A 13,356-nucleotide genomic window follows, 5' to 3' on the forward strand; every position below is an offset into this window, starting at 1 on the left:
ATAAGTCACTATTTCATCCGAATATACGCTTTTCTTTTTTATTTTTCTATAGCGAGACCAATTTTAGTTGTTTGAGGAGATTTTTTTTATTTATTAAATCAAAGATGAGGTATGTGACTTAACCCATCATTTTAACGATTTAAAAGGAAGTTCATGATGTGATTTCAAATATTTTACAACCATGGTGGATAACAATATTGTAAATAATTGTATACGCTGGTCAGACAGATAAGATAATGTCAAATGATTAATTAAAAATAATTGAAAATAATCAGTTATAATCAGAAATAATCGGTTGATTAATCATAAAAATTTGAGAAAAAGTTTCTGTCCACTGAGTTTTGTCCACCATCTGTCCACAACCTTATCCAACTTTCATTCTAACTGTCGGTCCCCCATTTTCTTCTAACGAGCTCTCTTTCCGATCTCTCTTTCTCTCTTCTTTCTCTCTTTCTCTCTTCTCTCTTTCTCTCTTTCTCATCTCTCTTTCTCTCTCCTTTCTCTCTTTCTGATCTCTCTTTCTCTCTTCTCTCTTTCTCTCTTCTTTCTCTCTTTCTCATCTCTCTTTCTCTCTTTCTCTCTTCTTAACTCTCTTTCTCTCTCCTTTCTCTCTTTCTGATCTCTCTTTCTCTCCTCTCTTTCTCTCTTCTTTCTCTCTTTCTCATCTCTCTTTCTCTCTTCTTTCTCTCTTTCTGATCTCTCTTTCTCTCTTCTTTCAATTGAATATCTTTTTCTCTCTTTCTGATCTCTCTTTCTCTCACAGAAACAAAAGTTCCGATCTCTCTTTCCGATCTCTCATTCCCCTTATTCGATCCAGATCTACACGACACCGCCTATGACAAGATGAAGAAGGCGCTGGTGTTAAAGTCCATTAGCGACAAAGGAAGGGATGGGAATAAAACTTCCATCAATAAAGCAGCTACCAGTATCATTGGGAGCACATAGATATCCACATACTCAAGGTTACACTTATTCTTATAATTTTATGTAGATTTATGATATTTTGACAAATTTCTTTCTGAAATATTACAATTTTGTGATTTTCCAGTTTAGATTTGCGATTTTGATATTTTAAAAATGTGAAGTACATTTTTTGTAGGATTTGTTATTTAAGTTACAACATTGAATGATGAATTTTACAGTATTGGTGCATATTGAAAGTTTCTGGATGTTTGAAAATTTGAATGACATTTTTTATAAGATTTGTTATTTAAGTTACAGCATTGAATGATGAATTTTACAGTATTGGTGCATATTGAAAGTTTCTGGATGTTTGAAAATTTGAATGACATTTTTTATAAGATTTGTTATTTAAGTTACAGCATTGAATGATGAATTTTACAAGATTGGTGCAAGTGAAATGACATTTTTTCTTTATGTTTTGAAAATTGTTATTATATTATTTTAAGCAATGTCCTAACAGCAAGGTCCTAACACTGATCCTTTTCAAGCAAGGTCCTAACAGCGCCAAACGGGTGGCAGCGACGGAGTACGAGCATACGACAGGTGGGGGCAGAGACTGGATTTGCTCTTGCTACTGGTACTAATACTTACAAGAGGGAAGTTAGGGCTGAAACTGGAGGGTTGCTTTTCGGGGCAAGAAAGGAGGTAGAATTGATCTACACGGCTTTGATTTTGCCGTTAAAGATCAAATCGTGGTCTGAATCCGAATCCGGATTTGATCTACACATCCTTTGATAGATTTATATATGTCTCAAGGTAATTAAATGCAGTTCTTTTCTCTTTTGATCAAACCGATTTTGAATTTTGATTTTCCTAATTAATGCATAGGTGACAAACGAAGAGGAACAACAGCCTCAATCATTGATTTCCCTTCATCAATTTGTTGTTTGTTTTACCTTTGCTCTTCATGAATTTTTGAGTTCAATGGGATTGGAGATCTATTTTTAATCGTGTCTGGTAAATTTACTACAAATTTCGAAAGATTTTCAAGTTTGATTACATTGCACAATCGTCTCTGGTAATTTTCAAGTAGTAGCAGCTCAATTGTCTATGGTAATTTTACATGATACATGGAGTAATTTGATACATGAAGTAATTTTACTTTACTGGATATATGAAGTAATTTTACAGGATACGTGAAGTAAATTTACTGGATACATGAAGTAATTTGATATATTAAGTAATTTTACTAGATATATGAAATAATTTTACTAGATATATGAAGTAATTTTGCAGGATACATTAAGTAATTTGATATATGAAGTAATTTTACTGGATATATAAGTAATTTTACATGATATATGAAGCAATTTTACTTTACTGGATACATGAAGTAATTTTACAGTATACAGGAAGTAATTTGATATATGAAGTAATTTTACTGGATATATGAAGTAATTTTACTTTACTTGATACATCATTGATTTTGATTTGAATGTTTTTGATAGTTTGTTTTGTAGTTGGTTGAAATGGTTCTGAGTGTCATGCAATTTGAGACGCCTGTCAAGGATAAATGGTTCTTCATTAATCCTTATTTGTCTGTAAGTATCTTTTTATTTTTGCTGTTGAAATACTTGAGTACTCTTTAATGCGTTTTATTTTGTATGATACAGGTTTGTATGCATGATTACACTGCATATGCTTTTCAGTTAGGTAAATAACTTGTAAGATTATTTTGTAATTCTTATTTGTTATAAATCGAATTTGTTTCATTGTTTATTTTATTATTATGTAGAATGACATCTCAAAAGAACGTGTTGTTCTTGTGATAATGCTTCTTATTCATCCGAACAATGAACACATGAGGTTTTTAATGTAAAAGTTATTTGTCTATAGTTTTTTTTTGTTGCTATTATGCTATTCTGAATGTTGCGGTGAATATTTTTATCTTGTGTTGAACAGATGTTGTTTGTGGTGAACAGATTTTGTGTGATGATGGATGTATGTATAGATTTAGCAATTTTATAGTATACATGGTATTATTTTATGGTTTATATTTTGCAATTTTACAGTATACATGATTGTTTGCAGGTTGTAGTTTAAACTGAAATGTAGCATTTTTTACATTTTTTACATTTTACAGTATAGACAATTCAATTGAAAATTTACAGTATACAAGATTCAATTTTACAATATATATTTTACAGTATACAAGATTCAATTGAAAATTCTACTGTATACAAGATTCAATTTTACAGTATACAAGATTCAATTTTACAATATACAAGATTCAATTGTAAATTTTACTATGTAGAAGATTCAATTTTACAGTATACAAGATTCAATTGAAAATTTTACTGTATACAAGATTCAATTTTACAGTATACAAGATTCAATTTTACAGTATACAAAATTCAATTTTACAGTATACAAGATTCAACCCAGTGCAGACGCTAATAACTCTAACTGCCAATAACCGCTAATAACTAACTCTAACTGCCAATAACTTCCTATAACTGCAATTTCCGAAAGTACAGTTTGAAAGTACATTTATTTTGTCATGTTGTGCAAGTTGGAATCTTTTTCTAACTATCATGGGACCACTTCAAATAGTTGCTGGATGTTTTGTGATTAACTGATATTTTTTATGTGATATATTGTATAATTATACAGCATGTAGAAGTAATTTTACAGTATTCGCGCAAGTCAAAGCTGTGGACAAATGGTGGACAAAAGGCTGTGAACAATTAGACGCTTCCTAAAAATTTATAATCGATGGACCAGTCAGTGTTAACGACTAATCGACCAATTAATCAGCTACATTTCTTACAACACTGATGGATAGATATCTTTTGCGATGATTTTTATTTATACAGCGCCTACTTTTTTTAAGAGGCAAGGTTCAGCAAATATGTGATAATTTTATTTTATTTTACACTCTAAATATACTTTGTAACTACTATTTAATATCTCTAGTATATATATTTTTTAATTTCCATCTCCCCTTTCGGCTTGTGAGATTTTTTTTTTTTTTCAAGTGTCACTGATCATCTGTGCCGGGCACCGTATAATTATGTATACAATGTTCATTGCTTAGTGAAACTTTTTGTATCCCTAATTAGAAAGACTAAAAATTAACATTGTTGTTTTCTTATCAATTTGACCAGAAATATGATCATTGTTTTTGTGGAGAAAACAAATTTGATGTAGAGGGAAATTGCATTTAAAAACATTTTGGTTGTTTTTTTTATTTTTTTCCTTGGCAAATAACATAGTAGAATTCACAACTATATCATAATTGTAATGACAAATTAAATTATAAAATCAATTCTATTTATGCTATTAATTGAAAAGTGTTACACCAATCTCAACCTCATAAAAAGCTACACCGTCCCGTACACATTCAATCCAAGTAGGATCGATGAGATACACACATGTATGGTTGAAACTAGAGCTGGCAAAAAAATTCGAGGTTCGTGATTCGATTCGGGTTTGATTCGAGTTTAATTCAATTTGAAATGGGTTCGAATTGAAACGAACCAAATCAGGTTCGGTTCGGAATTAATTCAAACCAAACCCAAACCTAGCCTGGTTCGATCGAAATGGGTTCGATCATTTTTATGGTTCGAATCTCATAATAATATCAGCCGTCCATTTACCTGATGAAATTAAAATTCAAGATAGAGAGAGTCATAATTTAACTTAGTTAACACTTCCTCGCTCTCAAATCTCAATAACCTAGTTCTCACTCTACCTCTCCTTAACTCACTCTCCCTCTAGCTCTAAAATCTAGCCGACGCTCTCGGCGACTGGCTGTCTCTCCGGCTGTCACTCCTCTCTCCGACCTAAATAACTGTCTCTCATCTCTCTTCGGTCGTCTCTCATAGTTTATACCACGAAAGCCGTCTCTGATGTATTTTTTCATGGACAATTTTTCAACTTAAAAACACTCATTTCATAGTTCATACCGGTAAAAGGAAGCCATGTGAATTGTCCCGCGAGAAAAAATTAATGTATAAACTACCGGTATAACTAGGACTACTAAAAAATAATTTAGTTTGTGATTCGATTTGGGTTCGATTCGAAAAATGTGTAGCTCGCAATTAATTCGATTCGAAATGGGTTCGGTTCGAAATGAATCAAACTAGGTTCGGTTCGAAATTAATTCAAACCAAACTCAAACCTAAGATAAGTTCGGTTCGGTTCGTTGCCACCCCTAGTTGAAACTATAACAATAGATACGGTCTCCAACACTGTATATTAACGTGGTAGATCTGGCGATATATATATATATCACTTCCCACCGAAATTTTTTTAATTATCACATCAATATTCCACCAATTTAGAAAAAATCATATCTTACGCATATTCAGCCTGCGTACCAAAAAAATCATATATTTGCTCCACAAAAACACTAAAATAAAAAAATTGGTACACATGTTTGATCTGTGCACCGTCCAAAATAGTGCGCAGACTCAGTTTGCGTACGTGGCAAGATATGAATTTTAATTTAAACTGTAATAAAATGCGAATTCTGAAATATTAAAGTGGTAACTAAGAAAATTTTGTCACTTCCAAAAATCTAATGTATTCCTATTTTTAGGGGTGCAACCATGCACTAGCTAGTCCAATTGGGGTTGCATCTTTTTGAAGGAATTCAAATTTTGAGTTTGAATCTGAACTATCTGATTAAATTTGTATTAATTTGGATCAAATTGAAAACTACAGGGTCCCTTTAATATTTGTGTCTAGATATTGATCGGATGGTCAGGAACTCAGGATTCAAATTCAAATTCAAATTCAATCTTGAATTATTTTAGTGGATCCGAACTCCTCCGACTGTAAATGAGTCTAGTTTGGACGAGCTAAATTTTGTTATTTTGAATTTAAAATCTGAACAAGCTCAACTAATAGATGTTTTTTTGTTCGACATTGTATTAAAAAAATTAAGTCCAAAATTACTAATTGTTTTCTTCTATTTAATTTTAATTATTCAAATTTTATAAATTTTACAATACAAATTGATAAAAATACATTTATATCTATTTATTGTTTTATTAATACGAAATCTAAAAAACCATCTATTGTTATATTCATGACTAACTATTTTAATAATCTTATAATCTATTTCATTTTTTTTATGTTTATATGTCGATAATAGTTTTTTACTTTTTTATGTTTATATACATAATACATAAGTTAACCCAGTTCGAGTTCAATTTCGAACCAATTTGGTTCAAAAGTGAACCATGGTTTCAAACTGAAAAGAAAGTTTGATTCGGTGCGATTTGAATCAGTTTTGAACTAAATGAAGCAGGATTTAGAATTAAAAAAGAAGAGTTTTAAACCGAACCAGATTCAATTTAATTTCGATTCGAATCAATTTCAAATTGAACTGGATTTGATTCGTTTCAGAACCGAACTGGTATGATTCATTTCATACCGATTTTTTTTTAATCGAACTCAATTGAATCACGAGCTACGATTTTTTTAGCACCCTACTCACCATGCATGTGATTCTTACAAAGTTTTTGATGTTCATATCTGGATGCAGAGCATGTATATTTTGACTATTTTTTTTTAATATCATTTTAATCATTCTCTTTCATGTATTATCATTATTAGTACTAAGTTTGTATAAATCCTTGCTTAGACTTTAGATTTAGGAGCACATGACACGCTGGCAGGCAGATGCGTCTCTGACAAAAGCAGTGTATATACAAATAGTGCAATTATACATGATGGATGTCATGATGTGCGTCACATACATGATTTAATCATAACCAAATTTAATATTTGATTGTTTTTTTAATTTGGATATATAACCTTCCAAAAAGTATTAGTGCCTAAATTAGTCCTCGAATTATAATTAGAGAAGATGGTTTAAATGTCTTTATTTTTTAATAATATTATTATATTTTTATTTTTAAAACTTTAATATGTAAAACCTCAAACTTATTTTGATTGACATCAAGAATTTGCAAAAATACACCAGAGTGTATAATTTTTAGATGTTGAATTTTAACTTATTGATTTATATAAAATTAAAATAAAAAATTGATAAGTTTTTATGTTAATACAGAGAAAATAAGTAGATTATATCTAATAATTTCATTTTAACATTTAATATTTAATAAATAAAAATAATAATAATAGACCAAAAAGGGTAGAAGTATTTGAGCAATATTTCAGAAGCGGCTCTATTAAAGAGGAGGGTTTCAATATCTCATGCCTTTCATATCTCATCACACCTTATATTTTATATTTTTGTTTTTAAAGTCCAAACTGTCGATCCAAACCGTTCAACATGATATTCAAACTAAAATTTGCTTGGAGATGAATTTTTTTTAATTATTATTTTTAACTATTTTCTAAAATTGCTACAAAATCATTGTTTTTGTACCGTTAAAAAACAATGATTTTCTACCTATCTAAAAAAATAGTAAAAAAATTAAAAAAAATAAAAAATTTCATTCCTAAGGATATTTTAGTATAGATATCATGTTGAGCGGTTTGGATCGACGGTTTGAACTTTGAAAATAAAAATATAAAAATATAAAATATAATGAGATGAAAAAGTATGAGGTGTTGGAAACTGCTCATAATTAAATATCCTTCTAAATTTAGCAACCCCTCAAATGTCACCGACCACTAGTTTAAACTATAAATTAAATGCATGCAATTTGCCATAAACATGGCATAAGCTAACAGACGAATATCTATGTCACATTTCGCAGACAGTAAATATTTTCTTTCCATAAAATTACTTTTATTACTTTATTTGTGTTCCTTTTTTTTTTTTGTCATTTGTGACATACTTCTTATTCATTACTAAAATATTAAAAACAAAACAATAAAATTTGGCACAACAAATTTTTTGTCTTATAAAAACATATATCAGTCTGATTATATTTATTATTTCTTATTTCAAATTACTATAGTATGAGTAAAATACTAATGTTAACTGAGTTTGAATTTTTTTTTTTTATTTAGGTCACTTAACCATTTTAATATTAATAAGAGATTTCTCATTCTGATTTTGAACATACATGCGACCTCTCATATACAGAAGGCTAATTCAACCGAGTTAGATATTTAAGCCAATACATTTCAAAATATAATAAATTTCACAAAATAGAACTCTAAAGGTGACTGTTATATTAGAAGTTTGATTGTAATTATTTTTAAAAAAACTAAACATTTTAATGAATGATTAGCTGATAATTAATCCATTTTTAATTAATATTCCAAACGGGTGCAGACATAAGAGAGATGTGCATGGTCTATCTAATATTTGATCCGAACTATTTGATATGTACTAAGATTATCACGTTTAACTTTAAGATTTGTGCAGTTTAAATACACACGTTTTTTTATATGGATCAAATGATTTCAATTGAACATTGAATTAAATTTAATCTGATGTGCATCGGACCTCCTCACTCTTCAAGAGTATGTATGTCTTATTATAATAGCCAAATCTCAAAATTCTTAAGAATAATATATTTTAATAACACAAAAAATTTAAATTATTTGTTCTAGCTCAACTAAACACTGAATAAATTATTCAAAATAGTACTCCAAAAATAATTTATTTTCAACTCAACCAAACATACCCAAAAGATGGGTCATGAGGCCCATGACACGTTGCTATTAAACTTAAAAATTATATAACTAGTGAGATTTGAGAAGTTTCTTTTTGTAAAAAAATAATCTTAAAAGATATAAATACCTAACAATGTTAAAACGAAAAGGCTGAGGTAAGCTTATGAGATGGAGTCGGTGGTATTGACGTAGAAATGTATGTCTTATTCTATTATTAGTTGGATATGATAATTAGTCGCATCACATAAAGACTAAACTCATATAAAAAATATTTATTTTTCTTCTCCTCGTTTCAGATTCCTGACTCAATTATTCACCACTTTTAATTATTATATAAATTCATGCGTAAAGCTTTTTTACGAATTATTATAAACATCTAATTATGTGAGTTTAACATTTGATAGTTTTCTAAATTCAATTACCAATATTTTAAACGAAGACTATAGAAGTATATATAAACATCGGACATTTCAAATTTAAGCACCACATAACTAAAGTATAAGCAAAAAAAACTGAATTTTTTATCACTCTTTTCTGATAATTTTAATTTTTATCACAGCCGTAGTATGCCAGTGCGGCCTCATTTACTAGGTTTACACTATACCGATGCGGCCTCATTTAGGAATCCACACTATGCCGATGTGGTCCCCTTTTTTTAATAGTGTAAGAGATAGAAACGCCCATTTGCAGTGGGTCCTACATAAGACCAAATTCACCTGAAATTTTTGTTTATAGCACACACAAAAAAAAAAAATCAAAACACTCTAGATTTGAGGGATTTCTATATTTATTTGGGCCACAAAGCCAATCTGTCGCCCATTTATGGAGGCCACATATTGGGATAGAGGTCCCCCAAATATATGAATTGTAATAAATTTAGAAAGCTCTGACTCAATGAATCCGATCCAAATATATGAATTGGACTCAATGGTCCAGACCTATGAGTATATTTTATTTTAATAAAATGATAGACATTGAAGAAAAAATTTGAAATGCAGAGGCCACAGAAAATCAGACAAAATATGGATCGGTCTCAATGATGAAGATCCATAGAAAATGTAGAGCATATAAATTTTTTCTTTTTCACCATTTAAAATATATATATATATAGAGAGAGAGAGAGAGAGAGATGGGCTATGGTGCATTGCAATGCATGGAGGGGTTTGTACATTGGACCATAAATCTAAAATTCAAAATCCAAATGGCCGATCCAAACCGTTCATCTTGTTCTCCATATTAATATGTACTTGGAGACCAAATTTTACATTTTTCTGAATTTTTTTACTATTTATTAAGTATTTTACAAAATTGTTGATCCAACGGTGGCTGCTGATTTTACTGTTTTGTTAAGCCACCGTTGGATCAACAATTTTGTAAAATACTTAATAAATAGTAAAAAAATTCAGAAAAATGTAAAATTTGGTCTCCAAGAACATATTAATATGGAGAACAAGATGAACGGTTTGGATCGGCCATTTGAATTTTGAATTTTAGATTTATGGTCCAATGCAGTGGCTTATGTTTATTATAGGAAATATTTTAGAATCTATTATACAATTAAATATCCTAGGATATATTTATTATCCCAATGCAGTGGCTTATGTTTGCTATAGGAAATATTTATATTTTATAGATGTTTCTCTTAACAAATTAAGCTCCATATATATATATATATATATAGTACGGCTAACGCGCTTCCTCTAGCATATGGCCCGAAATGCTTCCGGTGGAAATTTGAAATTTCAAAATCCAAAAAGTCGATCTGAACCGTTCATCTTCTTCTCCATATTAATATCTGCTTGGAGACCAAATTTTACATTTTTCTGAATTTTTTTACTATTTATTAAGCCACTTTGAAAATCGCTGATCCAACGGTGGCTTAACAAAACAGTAAAACCATTGGATCAGCGATTTTCAAAGTGGCTTAATAAATAGTAAAAAAATTCAGAAAAATGTAAAATTTGGTCTCCAAGCAGATATTAATATGGAGAAGAAGATGAACGGTTCAGATCGACTTTTTGGATTTTGAAATTTGAAATTTCTACCGGAAGCATTTCGGCCCATATGCTAGAGGAAGCGCGTTAGCCGTACTATATATATATATATATATATATATATATATATATATATATATATATATATATATATATATATGAGATGGGCTATGGTGCATTGCAATGCATAGGCCGTGGTGTGCATTGGATCATAAATCACTGATTCAGAGTCCAAATGACCGATCCAAACCGTTCATCTTGTTCTCCATATTAATATGTGCTTGGAGACCAAATTTTATATTTTTTGGAATTTTTTTACTATTTATTAAGCCACTTTGAAAATCGCTGATCCAACGGTGACTGTTTGGAACAGTAAAATCAGAAGCCACCGTTGGATCAGCGATTTTCAAAGTGGCTTAATAAATAGTAAAAAAATTTCAAAAAATATAAAATTTGGTCTCCAAGCACATATTAATATGGAGAACAAGATGAACGGTTTGGATCGGTCATTTGGACTTTGAATCAGTGATTTATGGTCCAATGCACACCATGGCCTATGCATTGCAATGCACCATAGCCCATCTCATATATATATATATATATATATATATAGGAGTAGAACTAGGGTGCTCTTAAGTCAAGTGGTCAAAATTAGAAGGTTAATAAATTAATTTTAGTGCATTCATTTTTTGAACGTTTTTGACCGCTTGACTTTATACTAAATTAATTCGAATGTTTAAAAATGTTACATGTAGATGCATCACACGTAAGGTAGGCGGGTTTCAACGGTTCGGATTTGTCATTTGAAATCAATTTGATGAGTTTTAGAGTTAAGCTCACCAAAATTTTGGTGAGCTTAAGAGCACCCTAGTTCTACTCATATATATATATATATATATGGAGCTTAATTTGTTAAGAGAAACATCTATAAAATATAAATATTTCCTATAGCAAACATAAGCCACTTCATTGGGATAATAAATAGAGTAAAGCTAGCGTGTGACATGCTCACCAAGAAAGTTTGGTGAGCATAACTCCAAAAGTATATCGGATCGACGTCAAATGTCAAATCCAAACCGTTGAAATCCATGTACTTCATGAGTGATGTATATACATGCAAAATTTTGAAAGTTTCGAGTTTATTTGCTACACGGTCAAGTGGTCAAAGAAATAATAAAAATTGAATATATAAAATAACTTATAATAAAATGTTCATTTCTTTGACCACTTGACCGTGTAGCAAATAAACTCGAAACTTTCAAAATTTTGCATGTATATGCATCACTCATGAAGTACATGGATTTCAACGGTTTGGATTTGACATTTGACGTCGATCCGATATACTTTTGGAGTTATGCTCACCAAACTTTCTTGGTGAGCATGTCACACGCTAGCTTTACTCTAATAAATATATCCTAGGATATTTAATTGTATAATAGATTCTCTTGTCAGCTAGATAGTGCGCTAATTAGGCTCCACATTAAATGCAACTATTATTGTTCTACGGTGACTTTCTCTGATTAGCATTAAATCTGGTAAGTGTTGCGTGTGGCGCTCCTCTCTTTATTATAATTCTCTCTCATTTAAATCTTACCGTATATAGTACCCTGTACCCCATATATCCCATTCAAGTCATGGTTGGTAAATTAAAATACTTACGGTAACGGTATTGTTATTAATTTATACATAGCCATCATTTTTAATTGCCCAAGACTAGTGCGCCAATTGATCTCACACTAGTATCTATCTACATCTTATTTGAACAATTTATAGTTATAGTTGTGTTGCAAATCATTTTGTTTGAATAATTTATAGTTATAGTTGTGTTGCAAATTATTCATTAATTGATGTTAGAGGAGGGTTCAGATGCCTTTATTTTTTGTCTCCACAATGTCTTTATTTTTAAAAACGTTAATAAATCAAAGTTTAAATCATAAATGTCAAAATAAGACTGTTAGATGTGATCTGTATTATTTTCTCTATGCGCTCATAAAAGAATATCACATTTCGATTTTGTTTTTATGTGAATCAATTATTTGAAAAATCAACGTTTAGAAATTATCCACATTAATACGTTTTTACAAGCTCTTGATAACAATTAAAATGAAATGTCATAATTTTTTACACATGTATAGATAAAATGATGTAGATTATATTTAATTATTTTAATTTGACTTTTAACTTTTAAATTATTAAAGTTCTTAAAAATAAAAGTACGATAGAGCCACAAAAAATGAAGACATTTCAACCATTCTCAGTTCTCTTGTTGTTATTATATATAATTTTATTACTTGCACCTCAGCTCAGGTATTCATTGGATGTGAATTCAATTGAAACATCGGCCTGCAACTCCAAGGCATTGTATTTTTTTTATATATATTGTTTTTTTAATTTAAGGCCCGTATAACGCAATTGGGCCACATGACCCAAATCACAAATGAGACCTATCACCTAAAGGTTGGCAAATATAAAGTCACCATTTTTTTTTAATTATTATTATTATTAATTTTAATAAAATTAAAAATCAAGTCACCTAACTAGTTTAATATTCTAAAAGAGATTCTTTATCTGTCTATTTGAATTTCGAACGTGTGAACTTTCACACAAAAGATATTGTTTTTGTTACTAGACCAAATAATAGTTCTCATAAAATCACCATTTTTATTGAAGTTATATTACTAAAAAAAGAAAATGATTTTTATCTTTTCCTCACATTCAAACTTGAACAAATTTTGACAAGCGATTTATCACCTCGTCCAATAATGTACTTAAATGTGAAAGGCGTTCAAAATAAATTTCTAACAGATGAAACAAACATGGTGGAACGGAGGGTTTATGATTTTTGCTTCATTTT

Source organism: Carex rostrata, chromosome 33 (genome assembly GCF_964058835.1).
Source record: "Carex rostrata chromosome 33, lpCarRost1.2, whole genome shotgun sequence".
Lineage (NCBI taxonomy): Eukaryota > Viridiplantae > Streptophyta > Magnoliopsida > Poales > Cyperaceae > Carex > Carex rostrata.